Below are 7982 nucleotides of genomic sequence, written 5' to 3'. Positions count from 1 at the left end.
AGTATTATGTAGGTACTATCCCATTACTCAGGAGTTGGACTCTCCAGTTTAAGGGTAGAGAGGGCTACATTAGTGCAGTGCTGCTCAGCCTTATTATACAGGAGGACCATATAAACCTAAGCACAACCTTGTGTGGGCCAAACAGATTCTACATATTTTGATAAGATTTAAAATCCCCTGTATTGATTTATATTTTAAGTTCAGCTTGTTTTGTATGTATTTGGAAAGGTTATTTCTGTGTACAGCACTGTCTATTTACACACTTGGGTAAACTAAAATGATGTAAACATGACAAAACGCTAACGAATCGGCCATTAGTATATTGTGTTGAAGCAGCTGCAGACCTTATGAAATGTGCTGGTGGGATGAGGTTGATCATAAGTTGGGCACCCCCGCATTAGTGCAGTTGTTGAAAATTTGGAGCAGTGCTGCCCATGCAATATTGCTCTGTGAATTCTAGACTGCAGGCTTCAAGGCTGTCAGTCTGGCTCTTTTCCCGAGCACAACATTCTTATTTTAAAAAAGGCTGGACAACACAGTTTAGTGTAAATTAATACAATACATGCTTTTATATAATGTTACAAGACAGAGCAAGAGGAAGTGTTTATAGAGGGTGGGCCCTGAGATCACTCAGAACAGCAGAAACTTTTGGTAGTGGTAGGAGGAAGTCTAGATTTCTTTTCAAGGTCACTTTCCTTATTCTTTGAATAGGTTTAAAGGAGTCTGGAAAAGTGGAGAAAACATATAGCGTGCTTATCCAGGGGGCTTATCATGTTATATTAGCAGTTACCCATCAGATCTAATTAAGATTCCTTTTTAGCTAATGTGAAATGTTACACTATGAATGGGGCTAATATTGTATTAGTAAAAAGGAATAATAGTGGGATGTGATGCTAACAGGAGATGACAGAAAGCTGTTAATGTGAGATGACTTGCATACTCTGAAGGGATAGGAATGCTTCTGCTCCTAGTTTGTGCTTTGTGTAAACACTGTCTCTGATTTCACAGGGAAGGTGCAACTTTCAGTGGTGTGAATTAAAACAGTGCACCTGTTTTAGACCAGCCCTCATGCAACAGCGGTATCTGTGAGCATCAAAATACATATTTTAGTTAATATTTAGTTAATCTGTACTGTATTCATTAATTAATTGGTTTTCAGAGGAAGATCTTATTTATGGTGATGCTGTGAGGGGGCTGTCAGAGTGACAGTAGGTCAAGTAACAGATTTTGCTTGCCTGTGTCGAATTCAACTGTGTGGTGCAGTTCATTTTAAAACAGAAAAAACAACAGAAAAAAAAACCACACACAAAAAGCTTCCTGCCCCACTGTTCCCAAACACAAAGAGCAAAGGCTGTCTTCAGCCCTACTCCCCAAAGTGCTAGTAAAATTTAACCTTTACCTGCACCTAGAAGCAAGCAGGTAACCAGCGCTCAGCACAGAACTTTGATGTAATATGCTCTCAGCAGTTCACACCATTGCATTCTCCATTAGATGAAACTCTGTTTACTCAAGGGTATGCAGATTTTCCTTTTTGGTCCGTCAGACTGCAGGCATCTTTTTCTTTTGTTTACAGGCACACTCAATGTGTCCTTTTTTGCCCCCATGTTGACACACCAGGTCTACATCAGCATTCTGATGCATGGTGACCCGGCTTACCACAGCGACAACATTCCCGATTCCCCACGGTTTTGTGGGTAGGTTCTTGTGACACCTTATGCATCCTAGAGGATGCACCAATGTGCTGTGCCTCCTTTGTAGCCAGTTCCATGGAGACCGCAATATCAATGGCCTTCTGTAAGGTAAGCTGAGCCTCTGTCAATAGGCGCTTCCGTATAGCTTCACTGTGCAGGCCACACACTAACCTGTCACATAGGCCGTCATTTAATATCTCCTTAAATTCACAGTGTTCCGTAAGCTTTTTCAAAGTTGCTACAAATTGTACAACTGTTTCGTCTTCTTTTTGGTCTCTTTTGTGGAACCTATATCTTTCAGCAATTACCAGTGGTTTTGGAGAAACATGGGACCCCAGGATTTCCACAACGTCACTGTAAGATTTGGGCTCTGGCTTAAGAGGGTGTAGTAAGCTGCGTAGCAGGGAGTAGGTCTTAGCCCCTACAACACTTAAGCAGGGCCGGCTCTAGGCACCAGCAAAGCAAGCAGTTGCTTGGGGCGGCAGATTTGCAAGGGGCGCAAGAATCCAGCATGGGAGCTGAGAACCAACAAGGGGCCCTGGAAGCTGTAGTTCCTTGGTTAGCTCCCTGCCTATAGAGCCAGCTCTGGAGCAGGGAAAGAACTACATTTCCCAGCATTCCCTTGGCCACTAGTAACAGGAAAGGGAGGGGGAAGGAGTATGGAACTGAAATCTGCAGCTTGCTGTGAATGGTAGGAAGAGAGCCAGCTCTAGGTTTTTTGACGCCCCCCCCACCCTGGGCTCCCCCCGCACCCCTGTATTGCCCCAGCCCTGGGCTCTCCCCCGCCCACACCGCCTGCTGCCCCAGCTCTGGCCCGCACCTGCACTCCCCTGCCGCCCCAGCCCTGGGCTCTTCCCCCCCCCCCGCACCTCCTGCCGCCCTAGCTCTGGCCCCCACCTGCACCCCCTGCTGCCCCAGCCCTGGGCTCTCCCCCAAAGAAGAAATTGGGGGGACTAAATGGACGGTGCACCTCTCTATCTGAAGGCTAGCAAGGGAGGTATGAGGATCCCACTAGAATTTAAAATGAAAAGTAAGGGAGGGGAGGCTCTGGACCTGGGCAGCTTTAGATACAGTACCAGGCACTTAGGAGGATTTCCACTTCTGAGCCATGGAAGCAGAAATTGACTTTTCCTTTTCAGATATAGCTAATATTCAGAAAGGGAATCTAGCACCTGCCTTCCAGATTTGAACACCCTCAAAATTCAGGAGTGCTCAAGCTCAATTTGGGCAGCTGTTACTTCATTTCCCCCAAATCAAATATACTGATCCACTGTAACTTGCTGTAGAAAAAGTAGAATAAATTGAGCAAGAAATGCTTCCCAGTGGTTATTAGGACTGGAATTGCTATTTTCAACAGCCATTGCTTTTTTTTTTTTTTTTAAAGTTTTAGTTTTATTTGTTTAAAAGGAAGACCATGATAGTAAATTCCCAATAGAAACAAAGAATGGAACAAAAGAATAATAAAGGCACCTCAACTTTTCCTCATTTATGTAGGACAGTCTTATAATATGCATCCAGCTATCCTCCAGTCACACAAGCTGAAAATTGTTCCACTTTACTGCAGTTTTGTAACCAATCCTGTCTCTGTTCTGTGCACATCCAAAATTCCTGCTGAATGACCCGCCCTGGGAGCGAGTTACCAGTGACCCAGGGCTGGGGCAGCAGGAGGGTGCAGTTGGGAGTGGGGAGGGGGAGAGCCCAGGGCTGGGGTGGGGGGCAGGCAAAAATTTTTTTGCTTGGGGCAGCAAAAAACCAAGAACCGGCCCTACACTTAAGAATATTGGCACCTTCTTCTCTTCTGTAATGTCATTTGCAATAACAAAAAGCTCAAAACACTCAGTATATACGTGCCATTGCACTGTAGTCTCCTCAAAAGGTTCCAGCGGCCCCGTAAGTGTAGCCATGGTTTTAGTTTCAGTTTGCGCCGTCAGTGCAGACAAGCCAGTTTGCACCCTCTTCCAACAGCGAAAAGGTTTTATTTTATTTATTTATTTATTTTTAACCTTGACTTCTACCTTCTTCTGTTGCTGGGGCAGCACAAGGATCCCATCCTCGTCGCCACGTTGTTGTATCCTTGGGGGCAGCAGTTTTAGGAAGAAATCACTTGAGACACAGAGAGCTGTAGACCTTGAAAAGCAGCCATTTATTGCCACACACTGAACTAACGAACAACCAGCCGAAACCGGCTGCGCTATCCCCTAATAACCTAACTCAGTTGCCATAGCAACAACAAGATTCTATTACTACAGCAACCAAATACACAACAGCTACCTTCTCCTTTTTAACTTCTGCTTCTTCAGGGACCTGTGTTTCTACATCCACAGCAGGGCCACTCGTGTCTTCAAGCAGCTGGTGTATCTTATTGCACAGCTAATCTTTCTTTTGAAGTAGTTTCAGTTTCTCATCCCTGCATAATTCCAGCTCTTTTTGCAAGGCTACTGCCATTACTGCTGCTTCTATCTTGCACACAACCCAGGGTTTGTGCCACGGGATACCGAGTCCCTTGACGGGCAACCAACTACTCTTCTCAAAAAGTCTTCTTGGAGACCCAATCTGTCAATTAACTCTGTATTGACACAAGCCTCCTGATAATTTATTTCCATGCTCACCATTTTATCACACCTCTCCACAAATGCTCCTGTGTCTGAGTCAGGAACTTCTACCATCCCGGATCAGCTTTCCCTGCAACCCAGCTTCTTCTCTAGGGTGTGCAGTGTTATTGCCTTGTTGGCCAGTTCCCAAAGCTCACTGGCCTTAGCCTCCGGCTCCTTTTCCATCTTGGTAACATGCTGCTCCAGGATATGGTTGACATTCTGCAGCTTGAGCTTCTGCTTCACAGCTTCCTCCATTGCTCTGCTTAAGGAGAGGATCTCTGTCTCTGGCTCCCATACCTATATTTCTGTATGTTTCCACTTATCTCTATAGTGCGTGACTAGTTCTTCTCCAGAACACTGGGTCTTCTGACTCTACCTGTCTGTCTTTAGATTGGAAAATTCTTTCTTAAGGTTCCTGTTTACCTTTGCTTGTTCACACAACTGCTCTTTTAAATGGTTCTTCTCATCATCCATTTGTTCCACCTTGGCCCTCAGACTCAGTTTCTGGTGTGTTTCTTTCTGCAGGAACTAGGGTGACCAGACAGCAAGTGTGAAAAATCGGGACAGGGGGTGGGGGGTAATAGGAGCCTATATAAGAAAAAGACTCAAAAATCGGGACTGTCCCTATAAAATTGGGACATCTGGTCACCCTAGCAGGAACTCCTGCATTCAGGAACCCAGTTCTGCCAGGTTGTCCACTGACTTAGGTGACTTGGTCTCCAATTGGTTCACCTGCCCTGAGCTTCTATACGAGCTGACTTCCCATTCTGTCATTTCCTTCCACTCATGCCAAGTGTTTCTTTGCCATGCAGAAACATTTTAACCTCATTTGCCATCATAGCACATTCGCTCTTCCATGCCTGCTTTGCCATTTTGGGGTCTGCTTTTGTTCTCTTGGGGCTGAATGCACAAAAGAAATTAGGGGCCTAAGTCCCGGTTTTGGCTTTACTGCGATGCACAAAACTCCTGCCTAATCCCTGTAGGCACCTAAACTTACTCAGCACCTAAATTTTCAGAGTAAAATTCCCTACACACCTATGTTTCTGCCTCTGGGCATGGGCACTGCTGCCTCCTTGGGGCGTCTGGATGCCTATCTCCCACCTAAGCCCCAGAGTGATTCAGGGGAAGATAGGCATTCAGACACCTAAGTCACATGTGGGCGTGATCTGGTAGGCTTACTCAGAGACCACCTACCTGAAAGAGTGATTGGAGTAGGGGGATTGGACCCAGGGTCTCCCACCTCTCAGGTGGGTGCCCTAACCACTGGACTATGGCATCTCTTGCTTTCTCTGACCTAATGACTATTAAGTATTTATCCATAGTGGAACAGTCACTGGGCCAGAGAGACAGAGCGTGAGAATGACTCTGTAGTCCTGTGGTAAGGGCACCCACTTAGGAGGTGGGAGACCCTGGGTCCAAGTCCTCTGCTCCAGTGACATTTTCATTATTTATTCACAGTGGAATAGCTTCAACAGAAGAGACTGAGGGACTCCCACATCAGAATATCCCATAGCTCAGTGGTTAGAGGTCTGCTCCTGAGAGGTGTGGGAGACCCCTTTTCAGATCCTTTCTCCCTCTCTGCTTGAGGGAGGAATTGAACCTGGGTCTCATACATCCTAGCTGAGTGCTCTAATCACAGGGCTAGAATAAGGTTGCCACCATTGTCACCACCTCCTTCTCTGGCCAGCTTCTCACAAAACAGTGTAGGCGCCTAACTGGCTGTGAATCACTAACCAAGGATAGATGCCTCCCTGCAGTCTGGACTTAGGTGCCTATCTCTGAGAGAGGGGTGGGGCTTAGCATTGCACCCCTGTTGTTGGCATCTCCCATTGGCTAGCTTAGGTAGAGAGCCTCCAAGCATGCTGGCTTTTGTGAATCACAGGCCATGTCTACACTTACGTGAATCACAGGCTGCTGCGATCAATTCAGCGGGGGTCGATTTAGCAGGTCTACTTACTAAATCGACCTCAGAGGACTCTCTGGTCGACTCCGGTACTCCACTGGAATGAGAGGAGTAAGGTAAGTCGACCTACACTACGTTGACTCCAGCTACGTTATTCATATAGCTGGAGTAACATAACTTAGGTCAACTGACCCGTTAGTGTAGACAAGGCCACAGTCTCAGGTGCCTATCTCTCTCTATTCATTTTATAGGGAGCCTAAGTGCCTAACTTAGGTTTTTGGAATGCAATGTTGTTCCTGTGATTTTCTAGGCACCTAAAAGTTAGGTACTGTTTCACAATGTGTAACTCCTTTTGTGCATTCAGCCTTTGGTTAATTTCTGCTGAGTGGTCAGTGCCTCACCCCCACCCCAGCCTGGGAACGTTCCCCCCCTGTTCCTTGGATCTGTGCCTTAAGAATCTTTGTGTGGTCATCCAATTCCTGACAGAAGGTCTTTGTCTGGGCCTGCTATTTGTTGAACTGTTTGACAGCAACATCAGGGTTCTTGTTGCCATTGTATCCCTGTCCCCTCTAGAGCCTTTGAGCCAAGTTCTATCTTTTTCCTGGCATCCCTAGCCCAGAAGTCCTACTGCCTTTCTGAGCAGCTGGTTGGACCCTACTTATATAGAGGTCCTTCTGGCTTCTAGGTGTGATGGAGTTTCTTTAAAAAGGTATCCAAATTCCCCCCAACTCTCTCCCTATGGGGCTGAGAATAGAGTCGGGGTATCTCCCTTAATCAATGGGGAGTTTAAAACTCTTGGCCATCCTGTCACCTTTAAGCTTACATCCTGGGGCCTTTTTCCTTGACTATACTCAATTCACCTATTCCTGTAGTTTCTAGCTTCCCCATAGCTACAGTCCAACCATTCAAAGTCCAAATTCTTAGCAGGGCAACGCCTTCTTATGTATTCCATTTTCCCACAACCAAAACAGATAGCCCTGACAGCCTCATAGTACCTTGCCCCTAAATGGCTTCCCACAGTCCTTTGTTTAGATTCCACGGTAGTTTTGGCCCAACCACCCCACGGTAAAGTATCTTTAATAGCCTGGACCCTCCCAAGTTTTCTCGGTGCTTTGTGCAACCGAGCAGGCCTTACAGCCATTATTCATGTAGGGGCAAACCCATCTTACATGCTTTACTTGCCTGCAGTCAGTGCACACAATTGACAGGATCCTGCACCAGGACCCTTTTTGTATCTACTGCAGCCAATCCTTTCCAGTTGCTGGATCTCCTTGACATGTTGTGGCTGCTGCTGGGGCATTTCCAAAAACTGGAGCTGGAACTCTAGTTGTTCCTGTCCCTCCGTATGCTAGCTCGGCAGGGTGAACATCTCACAGCCAAGGAAAATGTCTGTGCCTTCCTGACTCTCCATAAAGTGAGAGGTTCTTATGGCAGGGTCCCATCCCAGAGCACACCCCTTTATGTCATGGCCTTGCCAGGCACCCTACCCTCATTTCCCTCCTAGTTTTTTCAATAATGTGTTCATAGCCCCGCATACTTAAAGTAAAGTTCCCCTTCCTGGGATTCAGTTTAGTAAGTCTTTAGGAAATAAAATCTACTTTGGCCTTTAAGGCACAAACCCTTCCCTCTGGGGGTTTCCAATTTCACCCTCAATCCAGGGCTTCAGGTTCCAGTTCTTTCTTCAGTTACTGCTGAGCCAGGGAGATCTCTCAGTCCCACTGCAGCCCTTGGAGAGTCTTTTCCCCCAAGTCTCCTTCACTACAGGTCCCTGGACTCACAACTACAGCTTCCCCC

At 46.4% G+C, this 7982-nt stretch overlaps 1 protein-coding gene across 2 annotated transcripts in view; it reads left to right on the top strand.

The window, feature by feature from the left end:
- The window catches only part of LOC112102588 (protocadherin alpha-C2-like), an 89409-nt gene that overhangs the window by 59719 nt on the left and 21708 nt on the right, over nt 1–7982 (top strand). The gene's annotated exons all lie outside the window — the stretch shown is intronic.

Source organism: Terrapene carolina, unplaced genomic scaffold (genome assembly GCF_002925995.2).
Source record: "Terrapene carolina triunguis isolate 2854851 unplaced genomic scaffold, T_m_triunguis-2.0 Scaffold838, whole genome shotgun sequence".
Taxonomy (NCBI): domain Eukaryota; kingdom Metazoa; phylum Chordata; order Testudines; family Emydidae; genus Terrapene; species Terrapene triunguis.
Note: the sequence above shows the minus strand (reverse complement) of the source record. Positions and strands in the feature narration are given on the sequence as shown.